The sequence below is a fragment of the Scyliorhinus torazame genome, chromosome 6 (genome assembly GCF_047496885.1).
Source record: "Scyliorhinus torazame isolate Kashiwa2021f chromosome 6, sScyTor2.1, whole genome shotgun sequence".
NCBI classification, from domain to species: domain Eukaryota; kingdom Metazoa; phylum Chordata; class Chondrichthyes; order Carcharhiniformes; family Scyliorhinidae; genus Scyliorhinus; species Scyliorhinus torazame.
The window spans coordinates 201,618,685-201,635,428 of NC_092712.1; the positions used below are offsets into that span (position 1 = coordinate 201,618,685).

Below are 16,744 nucleotides of genomic sequence, written 5' to 3' on the forward strand. Positions count from 1 at the left end.
ATTTAAGGTGGTTCATAGAGCGCATATGACGGGGGCGAGGCTGAGTAGGTTCTTTGGGGTGGAGGACAGATGTGGGAGGTGCTCAGGAAGTCCGGCGAACCATGTCCATATGTTTTGGTCATGCCCGGCACTGGAGGGGTTCTGGAAAGGAGTGGCGGGAACAATATCTAAGGTGGTGAAAGCCCGGGTCAAGCCAAGCTGGGGGCTAGCAATATTTGGAGTAGTGGACAAGCCGGGAGTGCAGGAGGCGAAAGATGCCGGCATCTGGCCTTTGCGTCCCTAGTAGCCCGGCGAAGGATCTTGCTAATGTGGAAGGAGGCGGAGCCCCCCAGCGTGGAGGCCTGGATAAATGACATGGCTGGGTTTATCAAGTTGGAAAGGATAAAGTTTGCCTTGAGAGGGTCTGCGCAGGGGTTCTACAGGCGGTGGCAACCGTTCCTAGACCATCTCGCGGAGCGTTAGATGAAGGTCGGACAGCAGCAACAGCAACCCAGGGGGGGGAGGGGTGGACATCGTTCGTTTGGGGGAGGGGGGGGGGGGGAGGGAGGGGGGGGGGGTTTCTCTGGGGGGCATTTGAGCAAGAAAACACATGAATGATCCGGAAACTGACATGTACGGGAAGAATCCAATGTACAAAGTTTTGTATCTTATTGACTTGCCATGTTCATGTCTTGCCACGCGAGTTCTCTTTCTTTTCTTTGTTACGGGGGGAGTGGGGGGGGGGGGGGGGGGATGTTGTTTGTAAGGTGGAAAATATTGTTGAAAAATTCTTAATAAAAACATTTTTTTTACAAAAAGAATAGAAAGTCAAACTCCATCTGGTATACTTTCGTGAAATACTCATTTGGCTCAAACATAAACTCCAGAGTGAAGCTCAATGGCTGTTCAAGCCATTTAATGTTCACATTTTGTAGATGCTTTAGGATCGGCTCATCATGCTCCTGTATCATGCCATTGAACAAATTCACATTCTTGAAGACTGTTAACCAGAATTCTGGAATTCCCTCCGACTCTTCCATCTCCTCATCTGGTTTGTTGTCCTCCACTTTAACTTTTGCTTGCATCTCATAGGATAACTGCAGCATTATATTTTGTTGCCAGTCACATTGATCCCCGTCACATTGATTCCAGCGCTGCCTGGAATGTACAGTTTTTAGGGCCTCACTTGCATCCACTCCTGTGATGGACTCGCATTCCGTGTCCGCAATGGAAAATGGTATGATGTGACTTCTGTTGTGTACCCATGCTTCGAGTTCACATGCACCAAGCATTGCAATCTCCTTCCCATTGTGGTCTTTCAGCAGTCTCGTTTGATTTACGACTTTCAGCTGAACCCGCAGCCCGTGAAATTAGACAGACTGAGGAGGTTGGCCGTCACTCCTGTGACGAGCTTACATTTTTTCAATGTGTCGTTCAACATCACTGGAATTGTCCATCTGTCTTTGTTGGTATCAGCTTCATCATCACTATTGTCACAGCTGGTTTGTATGACTTCTTCACTTTTCATAGTCGGACTCATCATGTCCTTGGTTATAAACAAATCAATGAAAAACTGTTCTTCAAGGGACATCTCATCAACTGCGTTGACAGATCCTGTTTGGTCTACTGTAGGACATGAAAAACATTGCTTCGCTAAATGATTTATGCGGCCACACTTTTATTTTTCTTAAATCTTATCGCTTATTGTCACAAGTAGGCTTCAATGAAGTTACTGTGAAAAGCCCATAGTCGCCACATTCTGGCACCTGTTCTCGGAGGCCGGTACGGGAACTGAACCTGCGCTTCTGGCCTTGTTCTGCATTACAAGTCAGCTGTTTAGCACACTGTGCTAAACCAGCCCCTGGAACATACTTCCCCAAATGTTGGACATTGCTGTGGTCCATGATGATTGCATAAGATGACTGGCATAAGATGGCGGACCTGGTCGGACGCTTAAAATGGCCGCCTACACTGAGACCACATTTTTTATTGAACTGCTTCACAGTGCTGATGGCACTGGCGTCTTCTTCCAAATTGGCACCAAACGTTTTTAAGTTGAGCACACTGTTGTGCGGCCAACTCACTTGCATGTCACATCTTGATAGCATTTTCTGATTTCAGATCTTCTTCCCGTAATAACCTCTCACATACTTTAAAATTCGACATCCCAAACATAATTTGGACGCGGATCATCGATCACTTTAGAGTACGAAAATTGCACAATGCGCCTTCAATGGCAAGTTGTTACAAAGCTATCAAAAGATTTGCCTGCTTTTTGGGAATGTGTACAAAATATGTAACATTCAAATGTTTTGTATTTTTTCGGAGAGCAATACTGATTGAAGTACTTTATCATATTATCGTAGCTCTTGCTTTCCTCTTCGATGTCGAAGGCGAATGTATTGTATTGCTTGAGGACCTGCTACTGTGAGCAGCAATGCAATCCGCCTCTCGTCAGGCTGTGCCGACAGGCCAAAGGCTGCAACATAGAGTTTAAATTGCTGCTTGAACACACACCAATTTTCATCTACTTTACCCTTGAAGCTGGTGGGGTGCCTTCAAACCTTCCATCTCTAACGTCACAGTCTTTTGTTGCACTGAGTTGCAAATGGCCGTAGTTCACCAGGTCGGTAGAAGAATCTTCTCTTTTCATTCTTCACCCATTTTCTTCGTTGTTATCTTTTAGTGTTCCATACTGCTGGTACCATGTTGTGTTCCGTGATATAACCGTTGTAATGATGTGCACAAAACATATAGTTGTTTAACTATAAAGATGATTTATGAACAAGCACAGGGAAAAGATAACTGATGAACTATAATACAGATGATGACGACTAAATGAATTCAGTGAATTCTCCTATAGCTACTCTGCGACTATCTTCTTGTGTGACTTACTACCAACTGGCGGGTGTCTTGGGTCACAGGATAGGTCTCTATTACCACCAGCTGGTTGGAGGTTACATTGCTAACTATATGCAGAACTGTGCACAGCATATCACCACAATCAGTAGGGTAATTCCTCCAGTGGAGATAGGTGGCTTTGATATTAGTTTCCAGGAAACAGTACAACTATATCATTGCTTCTCAATTGAGCTGAGGTCTAATTAGGACAATGCTCTTCATGTTTGCGTGCTGCGGTCTATCGACATGACTTCCTGATGAGGGCAGTCTAATTCAGGTATAATCTCACTTGACTAGGCATTCCTTTTTCCCCCTTGCTTTTCTACATTTTGCAAATAAGAATCGTATGATTTTGTTAATCTGAAGGCCCATATTAAAGACAATAATTTTAGTAATTAAAAATAGCTCTGTGTAAAATGTTGGCCAAAATTCTTCAAACATAATTTCGAAGAAGGAAGTTCCCAAAATAACCTGAGAAAGTAATCTTGACTGAGATTGCAGATTTAGCTTACAATCACTAAACATCAGTCACCCCTAAAAGATAGACCTCTTGGAGCATGGACCAGACCTCCCTGAAATTCTCCCTGTTTCCTGATGGCAATACACAGCCCATTGCCAGCAGAATCACAGAAATAATTCATCCTAATATTGTGATGAAGTTTGCTTTTCTCAATAACTTTGCTGCTATATGCCATCCCACCCCAGGAATGATTGCTTGGCGCTTGGGGGAAGAACTCTAGTGATTGGGTTCTCTGCAGATTTTCCTGAGTCAATATCATCCTGTGTTGATCAGAAACTATAATATATCATTTTGTACAGCAAGTCCACTTGCTAGATGTGGCATGTTCGCGCACACAGCAAGCGCAGAATTTGGCCCAATATATTTTGGCCAGCGTGCATCAAATTATGGCCAATCAATTCATACGGACTAAATTGTGTAGCCACAATATGCAATGTACATTTGATTGATTTGTAATTGGAATTTGCTTTTGCCCCTCATTGTCATTATGTAGTATTGCAGTGTTATATAGAAATTGTAGTGTAAAGGGTTAATGTAGGACATCTTGTGACGCAGCTGTTAGCACCCCTGCCACTGAGCCAGAAACTCCAGATTCCATGACTTGAGGACCATGGAAAATGCATTCATAACGTGGCCAAACAGGTATCACCCTGCAAATTCTTCCAAAGACACCAATGGCTGGCGGCAACACTGGGCAAGACTCCTGGTCAGCCACACTTGATGTGGAGTGGTGCCCCTCAAGTTATAAACCTCTGACAGCAGACTAGTGACTTGTTCCAGGAATAACTAGCTATGGAAACAGACAAAAGTCTGCCTTAGTGCACCACTAGATGAAGGAAGAGAATTGGAATTTTAAAGGGTTAACGTGAATATGTAAATGAGACAGTTTACATCATCTTGGGAAGTGATGTAAGATCACATGACTAGCAAGTTCTCTCTTGCAGCCTCATAAGAAGGCTGGTTCCAGATGTAGTTATTCTTTGTTATGTTATGAACAAATTCATTGTTAAAGCCTACCTCAGAAAACTCCAACAATAATCACCAACAATACCTTGAACCCAAGAATATTAGAGAAATCTCTATAAGTACAAGTTATTCAGTATAAGCTATTATGTTTGTGGTAATACTTCAAGCCTTGGACTTCCGGTGGTGGCTATGAAGGAGTAAGTCGCACATTTGGTGGCTCCCGCTCTGGTCGGGCTTTTGGACCTTTTCCCCCGATTTTCTACCGGACTTGAATTGTAAAACAGATGACAGAGGCAATTGTGTACTGAATTCACACATCGGTGCATGGAGAGAAGGACTAGAAGTGCTCGTAAAGGCAGAAACAGAAAGACAGAGAAGGCTTGGACTGAAGCTGCAGCAGGAGACAGCATGGCGGAGCACCGGACCTCTGGTTTGTCGACTCAGTGGTCAACGGAGCAGCTGATGCAAGTTATTCAGGAAGGCTTTGCTAAGCAGAAACGGGACTGCTTGGACCCGATATAAAAGAGTCAATTGAGCGGCTGGAGCTTAGATTGGACGCCCAAGATCGGGCGATCCAGAAGGTAGAGAAGGCACTGGCTGAGCAGGAGGAACATCAAACTGCGGTGGAGTTGGAGGTGGGGATGCTGAGAGACCAAGAGAAGAAGCTCCTGGAGAAGGTGGAGGACCTAGAGAATAGGGCCCACCAGCAGAACTTGAGAATCGTTGGGCTCCCGGAGGAGTCCGAAGGAGCGGTTGCTGGGGCATACATCACGGACATGTTTGAGAAGCTGCTGGGGGATGGGGCATTCTCCCGGCCCTTGGAGGTGGACAGGGCTCACAGAGCACTCGCGAGGAAGCTGTGAATGGGAGACCCCCCTCAAAGGCAATGGTGGTGAGATTCCACAGGTACTTGGATAAGGAGTGCATTCGACATTGGGCCAAGCAGACACGGAGCTGTAAGTGGGACAATAGTATCCTGCGGGTTTACCAAGACCTGAGTGTGGAGGTGGCCAGGAGAAGAGTGGGTTTCAACCAGATTAGGTCGATCCTTTTTCAGAAAAAGGTGAAGTTCGGACTGTTGTATCCGGCCCGTCTCTGGGTCACGCATGAGGAACAGCACTTTTATTTTGAGTCGCCTGAGGACGCGTTGGACTTCGCGAAAAGGAACGGACTGGTGGTGGACTGAGAACTTTTGAACTTTGCTGCAACGTTCTTGTTTTGTTTTTATTGTTTTTCTGTTCTTTTTAAAAGCAAAAGTTTCTTATTTTTCGTTTTGTGGAAGCTGTTTGTAATGGCCTTTGCATTGATTTGGGACCAGCGGTAGAGCTGAGTGAGTTAAGGTTTTCATTTGCAATGTTGGGGGATGGAGGTGTGTAGACCTTGGTGTTTTTCTGTTGGGCAATTGTGTGGAGATTGTTTGATGTTGGAGTATGTTTGTATGAGCGGGGGCGGGGAGGGTGTTGGAGGGAACAATAGGTGGGAGACTATCCGGCACCAGGGATGGGGGCCACCAAGCTAGCTAGGCGGGCTAGCTCATGGAAGCGCAGTGGGGGGGGTGCATATGTTTATTAAAGGGGTTGGGTTACAGAGTGTTGTTACTAGGGAGGGGAGGGGGGTAAATGTTCTGCTGATGAGAGAGGGACTTGGGCGAAGGGACAGAGAGGAGGTTGGGGGCGGAGGCTGCCGGTGGTGGTGCGGAGCATGGGCTGGAGACGGGCCCAAAAAAGGGGATGGCTGATCGGCGAAGTGGGGGGGCAATGAGCCTCCCAACTAGGTTGATCACCTGGAATGTTCGAGGATTAAATGGGCCGGTCAAGAGGGCACATGTGTTCACGCATCTTAGGGTACGGAAGGCGGACGTGGTAATGTTGCAGGAGACGCACTTTAGAGTAACTGACCAGATTAGATTGAGGAAAGGCTGGGTCAGTCAGGTCTTTCACTCAGGACTAAAGTCAAAGACTAGAGGGGTCGCGATCCTGATCAATAAGCGGGTGGTGTTTGAGGCGGGTAGAATAGTCTCGGATGTGGGAGGTCGGTACATCATGGTCAGTGGGAAACGGGAGGGGGTACAGGTGGTATTATTAAATGTGTCTGTGCCAAGTTGGGATGATGTGGAGTTAATAAAAGGGATGCTGGGGAAGATACCGGACCTGGACTCGCACAGGTTGGTCATGGGAGGGGACTTCAACACAGTTATTGACCCTGGCTTGGACTGGTCAAGCTCGAAAATGGGTAGGGTGCCAGCAATGGTAAAGGAACTAATAGGGTTCATGGAGATTTGGGCAGCCGCGGGTGAAGGAGTTCTCCTTCTACAAACACATGCATAAAGTGTACTCCCGGATTGATTTCTTTATTTTGAGCAGGGCCTTACTGGTAGGGGTGGTGGCCATGGGGTACTCGGCGATCACAATCTCAGACCAAACTCCGCACTGGGTTGACCTGCAGGTTAGTAAAGACAGTAACCAGCGCCCGCAATGGAGGTTATATGTGGAACTTTTGGCTGACGAAGGGGTGTGCGAGCGGCTGGGGAAATGTATTCAGAACTACCTGCAGGTCAACGACACGGGGGAAATTTCAGTAGCGGTGGTCTGGGAAGCACTGAAGGTGGTGGTCAGAGGGGAGCTGATCTCGATACGGGCCCATAGGGAGAAGGTGGACAGGGCAGAGACGGACCGACTGGTAAAGGAGATATAACAGATCGATAGGAGGTATGCGGTGACCCCAGAGGCAGGGCTTTTAAGGGTTGTGTGGAGGCTACAGGCAGTGTTCGGCTTGTTAACCACAGGGAGGGCAGTGGAGCAGCTCAGAAAGGTGAGGGGGGCGATCTATGAGCATGGAGAGAAGGCCAGAAGAATGCTTGCACAGTAGCTTAGAAAGAGGGAGGTAGCCAGGGAGATAGGGGAAGTAAATGACGGAGATGGGAACCTGGTTGGAGATTCAGTAGGGGTGAATAAGGCATTTAGGGATTTCTACAGTAGGCTGTACAGGTCGGAACCCCTTAGGGGGCCGGAGGGGATGAGGCACTTATTGGAGGGGCTGAATTCCTCAAAGGTGGTCAGGGTGCTGGTAGAAGGGCTGGGGCCCCGATCAGGTTGGAAGAGATAGTGGAGGGTCTGAAGGCCATGCAGTCGGGTAAAGCCCTGGGGCCGGACGGGTACCCTGTGGAGTTTTATGAAAAGTTCTCTGGGATATTGGGGCCAGTGTTGATGAGGATGTTGAATGAGGCAAGGGAAAGAGGGGTGCTGCCCCCGACGATATCAAAGGCGACGATTTCGCTGATTCTGAAGCGGGACAAGAACCCGGAGTGTGTGGGTCCTACAGGCCGATATCCCTCTTGAATGTGGATGCTAAATTACTGGCCAAACTTTTGTCCTCCAGGATTGAGGATTGTGTTCCGGACGTTATTGGGGAGGACCAGACGGGGTTTGTTAAGGGTAGGCAGTTGGTGGCCAATGTAAGAAGGTTGATTCTGAAGCGGGACAAGAACCCCGAGTGTGTGGGTCCTACAGGCCGATATCCCTCTTGAATGTGGATGCTAAATTACTGGCCAAACTTTTGTCCTCCAGGATTGAGGATTGTGTTCCGGACGTTATTGGGAGGACCAGACGGGGTTTGTTAAGGGTAGGCAGTTGGTGGCCAATGTAAGAAGGTTGTTAAACGTGATCATGATGCCTCCGGAAGGTAGGGAGGTGGAGGTAGTGATCGCAATGGATGCAGAAAAGGCTTTTGATCGGGTAGAATGGGATTATCTGTGGGAGGTACTGGGACGGTTCGGATTTGGGCGGGGCTTTATTGACTGGGTCAGGTTGCTGTATCAGGTTGCTGTGGCAAGCGTACGGATGAATAGGACAACATCGGACTATTTTAGACTGCACCGGGGGATGAAACAGGGATGCCCTCTCTCCCCACTGTTGTTCGAGTTAGCTATAGAGCCGTTGACAATTGCTCTGAGAGCTTCAAGGGGCTGGTCCGGGTGTGGGGGTGGGGGTGGGGGGTGGGGGTGCGAGGTGGGGGGGGGGGGGGGCACAGAGTCTCGCTCTTTGCAGACAACCTGTTTCTGTATGTATCGGACCCAATAGAGGGGATGGAAGAAATAATGAGGATTCTAGGGGAATTTGGCTGGTTTTCAGGGTATAAACTAAATATGGGGAAAAGTGAGATGTTTGCGGTCCAGGCGTGGGGACAGGAGAGGCGACTGGGGGAGCTGCGGTTTAGATTAGTAGGGGAAAGCTTTAGGTACCTAGCATTCAAGTGGCTGCATAAATTAAATTTGGCCCGACTAATAGACCAAATGAAGGATGATTTTCGGAGATGGGACGCACTTCCGTGGGAGGGTGCAGACAGTGAAGATGACGGTCCTCCCGAGATTCCTGTTTGTATTTCAGTGTCTCCCCATCTTTATTCCGCGGTCCTTTTTTAAACGGGTCAACAAAGTGATCACTTGCTGCATTTGGGCGTGCAAGACCCCGCGAGTAAGGAAGATAATGCTTGAGCGGAGTCAGGGAGAGGGCAGGCTGGCGCTGCCAAATTTTAGTAACTATGACTGGGCGGCGAATATAGCCATGATCAGGAAATGGGTGGTTGGGAGGGGTCAGCATGGGAGCGTTTGGGCCAGCTTCATGCAAGGGCACCAGCCTGGGGGCGTTGGTAACAGCATCGCTGCAGTTCCCGCCTGCACGGTACTCCACCAGCCCTGTGGTGGTGGCGGTCCTGAGAGTCTGGGGGCAATGGAGGAGACATGTGAGAGCAGACGGAGCATCGGTTCTAGTCCCCAATCTGCAATAATCACCGGTTTGCCCCGGGAAGTATGGGTGGGGGTTCCGGATATGGCGGAGAGCAGGGATTGAGAGGATGGGGGATTTGTTTGTAGAGTGGAGCTTTCTGAGTATGAGGGCACTGGAGAAGAAGTTTGGGTTGGCGAGGGGAAACAAATTCAGGTATCTGCAGGTGCGGGACTTCCTACGTAAACAGGTGTCATCCTTCCCGTTCCTACCGCTAAGGGGGATTCAGGACAGGGTAGTTTCCAGAGGGTGGGTAGGAGAAGGGAGCATCTCTGACATTTACAAGGAACTTATGGGGTCAGAGGAGACGCAGACCGAGGAGCTGAAGCGCAAGTGGGAGGAGGAGCTGGGAGGAGAGATAGAGGATGGTCCATGGGCGGACGCGTTGAGTAGAGTCAACGCATCCGCAACATGTGCCAGGCTCAGCCTGATACAATTCAAGGTCGTTCATCGGGCTCACATGACAGTGGCCCGGATGAGCAGATTCTTTGGGGTGGAAGACAGGTGTGCAAGATGTGCGGGAGGACCAGCGAACCATGTCCACATGTTCTGGACATGTCCGAAGCTTAGGGGATTTTGGCAGGGGTTTGCAGATGTCATGTCCACGGTGTTAAAAACAAGGGTGGCACTGAGTCCAGAGGTGGCAATTTTCAGGGTGTTGGAAGACCCGGGAATCCAGGAGGAGAAAGGGGCAGACGTTCTAGCCTTTGCTTCCCTCGGAGACGGGGGTGGGGGGGGGGGGTGGGGGCACAGAGACGGGTACTATTAGCTTGGAGGGACTCAAAGCCCCCGAAGTCGGAAACCTGGCTATCGGACATGGCTAGCTTTCTCTGTTTGGAGAAAATCAAGTTCACCTTGAGAGGGTCACTGTTCTGGTTCGCCTGGAGGTGGCAACCGTTCGTCAACTTCTTCGCGGAAAATAAATCGTCAGCAGAAGGGGGGGGGATTAGTTTAGCTTAGAGTAGGGTGTTAATAAAGGTGGGACCTGTAAGGAAGGGAGACGGCTTTTGCACTATGTTTATAATTTCATGTACATTGTTGTTGTTACAATACCAAAAATACCTCAATAAAATGTTTGTTAAAAAAAAAATACTTCAGGCCTTCAATTTTCTTTAAATACTAGCTCAAATTTCTCTGTGGGAATTGGAGGTCAGCGAATAGCATCCTGGATAGCTCTGAAGCTCTGCCAAAACAGGCCAAGTTGAAGACCGATGTGTATATGTAAAACAAAAGCTCAGTTCTTGCAATATATTTTGGGGGTAATTTAGGTGTACAATTATTATCAAAAAGCATGTTTTGATAATGTATTAAGGAGAGTAACTTTGGGCTGTTTTTCCAATAGCCAATATTCACTGAACTGAAGTCCACTGGGCACTGCTCTCTTTATTATTGGGTGCAATGGTCCAAAGCCTACAATTCAATCAACGCATTATTTCAAGCTTGCTGCTGGGGCTCCATAGTGCGTAAAACAATGCACAGGGCTCAGTAAATGCCAGTGTGTATTTTAATTGAGCCCACGTTCCATAATCTGGTTGGAATGCTTGAGCTTCTCAATGCAGGGTTTTCCTCGCCGAGGCCCAAAAATGAAGTGTTAAAAAGAAACTTCCTTGGGTGGGCCTGACTTCATACCAGGGCCATCAAACCTAACCTCTTATTGGGCCCAAATTTTGAAGAAGATTATACACAGCCTCCTTCCCCTGAAGGTACTTACAACTTTTAAATGGCAGTAGCCAGTGGATGGCACAGGAGATTCTGGATGTTGGCACAGTCTCAGTTTATCATGTTCTGTCAAAATTATGGTAATACACTACCTGTAGATTTTTGTGTTGGTTCGATTCTTTGGGGTGCCATATGTTGATATATGGTCCGATAATATAGGTTCCTAGCACGGAACTTGTAAGTTAGCAGCCCCAACATGCAGTGTGCCTCAGAGCTCCGGTCCTGTCAGCACCTCACTGAGATCACAGACACGATTTAATGGAAAAGAAACAGATCCATTTTGGGCGCGTTTAGTGGGGTGTTTCCCAGTGCTTGCAGTGCTGAGAATGGTCCTGCTATTAAACAGGACTCTGCTTCATTTTAGGGCCTCAGCAAGGAACACCCTACCGAGGACGCACTTAGGCTCATTTCCTGCACTAATGAACTAAGCCAACCAGTGCCAGGCAGAGATTGGGCCCTGATCGCTGGACCCCCCACAGCAGCCTCCGAATCCTGCTCTCAACACGACAACTTAGCAATCAGGCCCCCACACTTGACCTCATAAGGGCAGAATACCCCTGGACCCGATACCTGGCACAAGCATGATGCCACCTAGGCACCTGGTACTGCCAACCTGGCACACGAGCAGTGCATCTGCCAACCTGGAACTCCAGCAGTGCCCCTGCCAGCCTAGCAGTGCCACTGGACACACTGGCATTACCAGAGTAGCACCCATGTGGCAGTGTGCCTGAGTGACACTGCCAGGGTGCTAGGCTGGCAGTGCCACAGTGCCTGAGTAGCATCGGGAGTGCCAAGGTACCACCCTGCCCAGAGTCTAACCAGCCTGGGGCCCCTGATCGCCCAGGGGATCCCCACCGAAATGCCCCCCAGACCCCTAAGTGCCAGTACGCTTGGTCTACGTTTGCGGAAACCAGTGCTAAACGATGCCCGCTCGGTGTCTCTGAGGCAAGGCCGTTAGGTCCCGCACCTTGGGTAACTCTGGCGCAGACATATTCAAATGAGACTATCTACCCAATTGAGGGACAGGTCCAAATCGCTACGCCTTGTGAGATCTCGTTAGATCTCGCGGGTTGTAATGAGTGTCGTAAGTCTTGCGAGGGGCCTCTTGTAAGATTTAACGGCCTCGTCGCGTCCCGAGTCGGATGCAACAAGGCCGGTAAATCGCAGTCCACGTTTTTGGTCCATAAATTGCCAATTCTATTAATTCACTGTTGTCCTCCGATTGTGCTGATAACAAAAAATAACAACACGAGCACCAATAATATTCACATTAGAAATTTATAACTGCAGTGAACAAAATCGATACAGAGGGCTTTACTGGCTGTTCACGCCGGTGGGATATTCCAGTCCCACTGACGGCGCACTGGTTTCCGGGGGGTGAGGGGTGCATTTAACATAAATCCCGATGTGTTCTGTGGTAAATCCCGCCCGTAATCTCTGAGGAAAAGATGAAATCTGAACTGATGATATGTCAGTTCACTTATGCAACATAGTTGAGCCAATCAAAGGTGAAAGAAATATGTTTAGATTCAGGTTCTGACATATTCCGACAGTTAGTAGGATATTTGCGAGAATAATTGTGCTTTGTAACAAATCACAGTCCTAAGATATCATTGATATACAGAAAGCTAGAAAATATTGACTCAGATGCAGTTGCAAAGTCAGCACATCCCTGACATCTCCACTTGCAGTACTGAATGGTGTGTTTATTGCAGACCTAACATTCCCTGTCAAATGGGTTACACCATCTTGTATGGAGCTAGACAACTACCTACTTAGTCTACCTTATAATCTAGCTTTCAATTCACAAGTAACAAAGGCCATACAACTGATGGTTACACACAGCTTAAGCAGACTATTCCTCATGGGTGAAATAAAAGGCAAACTACCACGGACTATACCACACTGTGTGAAATTGGGTAAATACAATTTCATGTTGCCAGTACTGGCACTTAAATATTTTTTTTTTCCCCAAAGGATTGAAGGAATGCTATGCAAAGGACAAACATTGACTATTAAAAAAACTGCATCACACGAATGCAAGATTTTGGACTGCAAGAAAAAACAGAACCGAAAATTAGGGGCGAAATTCTCCCCCAACGGCGCGATGTCCGCTGACTGGCGCCCAAAACGGCGCCAATCAGACGGGCATCGTGCCGCCCCAAAGGTGCGGAATGCTCCGCATCTTTGGGGGCCAAGCCCCGACATTGAGGGGCTAGGTCGGCGCCGGAGGGATTTCCGCCCCGCCAGCTGGCAGAAACGGCCTTTGTTGCCCCGCCAGCTGGCGCGGAAATGACATCCCCGGGCGGCGCATGCGCGGGAGTGTCAGCGGCCGCTGACAATTTCCCACGCATGCGCAGTGGGGAGAGTCTCTTCCACCTCCGCCATGGTGGAGGCCGTTGCGGAGGCGGAAGGGAAAGAGTGCCCCCACGGCACAGGCCCGCCCGCGGATCGGTGGGCCCCGATCGCGGGCCAGGCCACCGTGGGGGCACCCCCCGGGGCCAGATCGCCCTGCGGCCCCCCCCAGGACCCCGGAGCCCGCCCGCGCCGCTTTGTCCTGCCGGTAAATAGGTACTCTAATTTACGCCGGCGGGACAGGCAATTTCTCGGCGGGACTTCGGCCCATCCGGGCCGGAGAATTGAGCGGGGGGGCCCGCCAACCGGCGCGGCCCGATTCCCGCCCCCGTCCAATCTCCGGTACCGGAGACTTCGGCAACCGACGGGGGCGGGATTCACGGCGGCCAACAGCCATCCTCCGACCCGCTGGGGGGTCGGAGAATGACGCCCCAGATGTAGTTTTGCCGGGAGAATTCACTTGACCAGCCTGGTTCTGTAAACCTGACTTATTAACAGGCATGGAGTTGAATTTCACTGCTGACATAAACTTATATCTGAGCCATGTTGTGTGGAATACAACATCTTGTTTTTTGAAATTGTGCACTGTTGTCAAGCATAATTGATTTTTCTACCAAATCGCATTCAATTGCACATTATAATATCATCATTAATATCAATCATGGCGCAAAGATAAGATTCAGTTCATGGTATACAGAACCCAGAACATCTAGCTTTACGAAACGTGCTTCTCCCAAACACACAGCTGTGGGGTTATAAAAGGTTTTGCCAGTAGAGATGTTGTTACTGTAAGCAGTATATTTCAGTCACCCGATGGTGAAGACCAATTTCCCACAAGTAATTTGCAACCCATTGGCTTGCAGCTTGACAGGAAGAATAAGCACCTAGTTCCAACCAGGGTGAAGCAGGTGATATAAGACCATAAGACCATAAGACATAGGAGCGGAAGTAAGGCCATTCAGCCCATCGAGTCCACTCCACCATTCAATCATGGCTGATTTCAACTCCATTTACCCGTTCTCTCTCCATAGCCCTTAATTCCTCGAAAAATCAAGAATTTATCAACTTCTGTCTTAAAGACACTCAACGTTCCGGCCTCTACCGCCCTCTGTGGCAATGAATTCCACAGACCCACCACTCTCTGGCTGAAGAAATTTCTCCTCATCTCTGTTCTAAAGTGATTCCCTTTTATTCTAAGGCTGTGCCCCCGGGTCCTAGTCTCCCCTGCTAATGGAAACAACTTCCCTACATCCACCCTATCTAAGCTATTCATTATCTTGAAAGTTTCTATTAGATCTCCCCTCAACCTGCTAAACTCCAATGAATATAATCCCAGGATCCTCAGACGTTCATCGTATGTTAGGCCTACCATTCCTGGGATCATCTGTGTGAATCTCCGCTGGACCTGCTCCAGTGCCAGTATGTCCTTCCTGAGGTGTGGGACCCAAAATTGCTCACAGTATATGGGGCCTAACTAATGCTTTATAAAGCTTCAGAAGTACATCCCTGCTTTTATGTGCAATATCTCCCAGCTTACCACCCACGGGTGCATGAAGGAAGTCACTGATGCTCTGTATTCGAAATACATTGAATACATTTCACTCTCTCTTGCCAGAGAGAAGCAGGTGGCGAGAGCACCTGGCTTCTTAAGAATTGTAAATGCAGAGAGAGAGACACTAACAACATGCAAATTGCTTTGCAGTTACCACTGGTCAAGTCTGAGATGTTAGGCAGTGAAAAGGCATTCCACTCCCTCAGCTGGCACACAAATGTACACTAATGTAGTGGTTCTGGCAGGTTAATGTCTGGCATCCTCACACAATACGTTCAATCTTGTCACCATCCACATTTATGCCACTATGACAAACCAGAGGGTGGCTGCTAGGCAACAAGGCCCATGACATGGGCCATGATACCAGAGCACAACCTACATACACATGGGCAATGTGCATATTATAAAAGTCATGCTAACACATGAACTGTGAAAGAAAGGACCACTGATGTGTTGAAGCAACCAAAAGGAATTCCACTTCCTCAACATCCAGATGGCATGCAAAGAAATGCAATGTTTCGTGGAGGTCAATGCTTCTCGTGTTTCAAGATCCGCGGTGATTTGCTGCATAATACCCAATCTCACCAACATGAGTACACAGCTTTTGCTATCGCCTATAGAGTGAGCAGCATAGGAAGTGGAAGAGAGTGAGCAGGAGGAAGCAAAGTGGCAAATAACAAGCCCCCTGCAACTTCCTTCCTTCTGGTTCGAACAGGTGTCTATGGTCTACTCATCTGACTATAATATTCGTAAACGCAACTCCAATTCCCCAACCACCAACAATCCCACACCTTGCCTTCCCTCTGTACTGATCATTAAATTATATGCTTTGCTACAAGGCAAAAAATAAAAACAACTACAAAATAAACATTCCCAACCAAATTTATAAGTCAAACTGTTCCATGCTGTATTGAAGTATCAATTAGCCACCTGAGTGTGTTTCTGCCTATCTAATGCCTCAATGCAGTGCTGTCCTTGTTGCTACAACATGGCTGGTGGAAGGCTATTCACTTTCAGTGGAGTTTATTGAAAATCTTGCAACCGTCTGGTGCCTTCTCATTACCTGTCTGGAAGCCCTCCTGCACCCTGAAGAAAGGGTCTCTCTCCTCCTGCACCCTGAGGAAAGGGCCTCTCTCCTCCTGCACCCTGAGGAAAGGACCTCACATCTCCTGCACCCTGAGGTAAGGGCCTCACTTCTTCTGTACCCTGAGGAAAGGGCCTCTCACCTCCTGCACCCTGAGGAAAGGGCCTCTTTCCTCCTGCACCCTGAAGAAAGGACCTCTCTCCTCCTGCACCCTGAGGAAAAGGCCTCTCTCCTCCTGCACCCTGAGGAAAGGACCTCACCCTGCACCCTGAGGAAAGAGCCTCTCTCCCCCTGCACCCTGAAGAAAGAGCATCTCTCCTCCTACACCTGTGGAAAGGATCTCACTTCTCCTCTGCCTTGAGGAAAGGGCCTCTCTCGTCCAATACACTGAGGAAAGGACATCTCTCCTCCTGCACCCTGAGGAAAGGGCCTCACTTCTCCTGCACCGTGAGGAAAGGGCCTCACTTCTCCTGCACCCTGAGGAATGAGCCTCTCTCATCCAACACACTGAGGAAAGGGCCTCTCTCCTCCTGCACCCTGATGAAAGGGCCTCATTTCTCCTGCACCCTGAGGAAAGGGCCTCATTTCTCCTGCGTCCTGAGGAATGAGCCTCTCTCGTCCAACACACTGAGGAAAGGGCCTCTCTCCTCCTGCACCCTGAGGAAAGGGCCTCACTTCTCCTGCACCCTGAGGTAAGGGCCTCACTTCTCCTGTACCCTGAGGTAAGGGCCTCACTTTTCCTGTACCCTGAGGTAAGGGCCTCACTTCTCCTGCACCCCGAGGAAAGGACCTCTCTTCTCCTGCGCCCTGAGGCAAGAGCCTCTCTCTTCCTGCACCCTGAGGCAAGGACCTCTCTTCTCCTATACCCTGAGGAATGAGGGCCTTTC

At 48.8% G+C, this 16,744-nt stretch overlaps 1 protein-coding gene across 7 annotated transcripts in view; it reads right to left on the minus strand.

The window, feature by feature from the left end:
• The window catches only part of LOC140425229 (zinc finger protein 385D-like), a 1,050,252-nt gene that overhangs the window by 507,692 nt on the left and 525,816 nt on the right, over positions 1-16,744 (minus strand). The gene's annotated exons all lie outside the window — the stretch shown is intronic.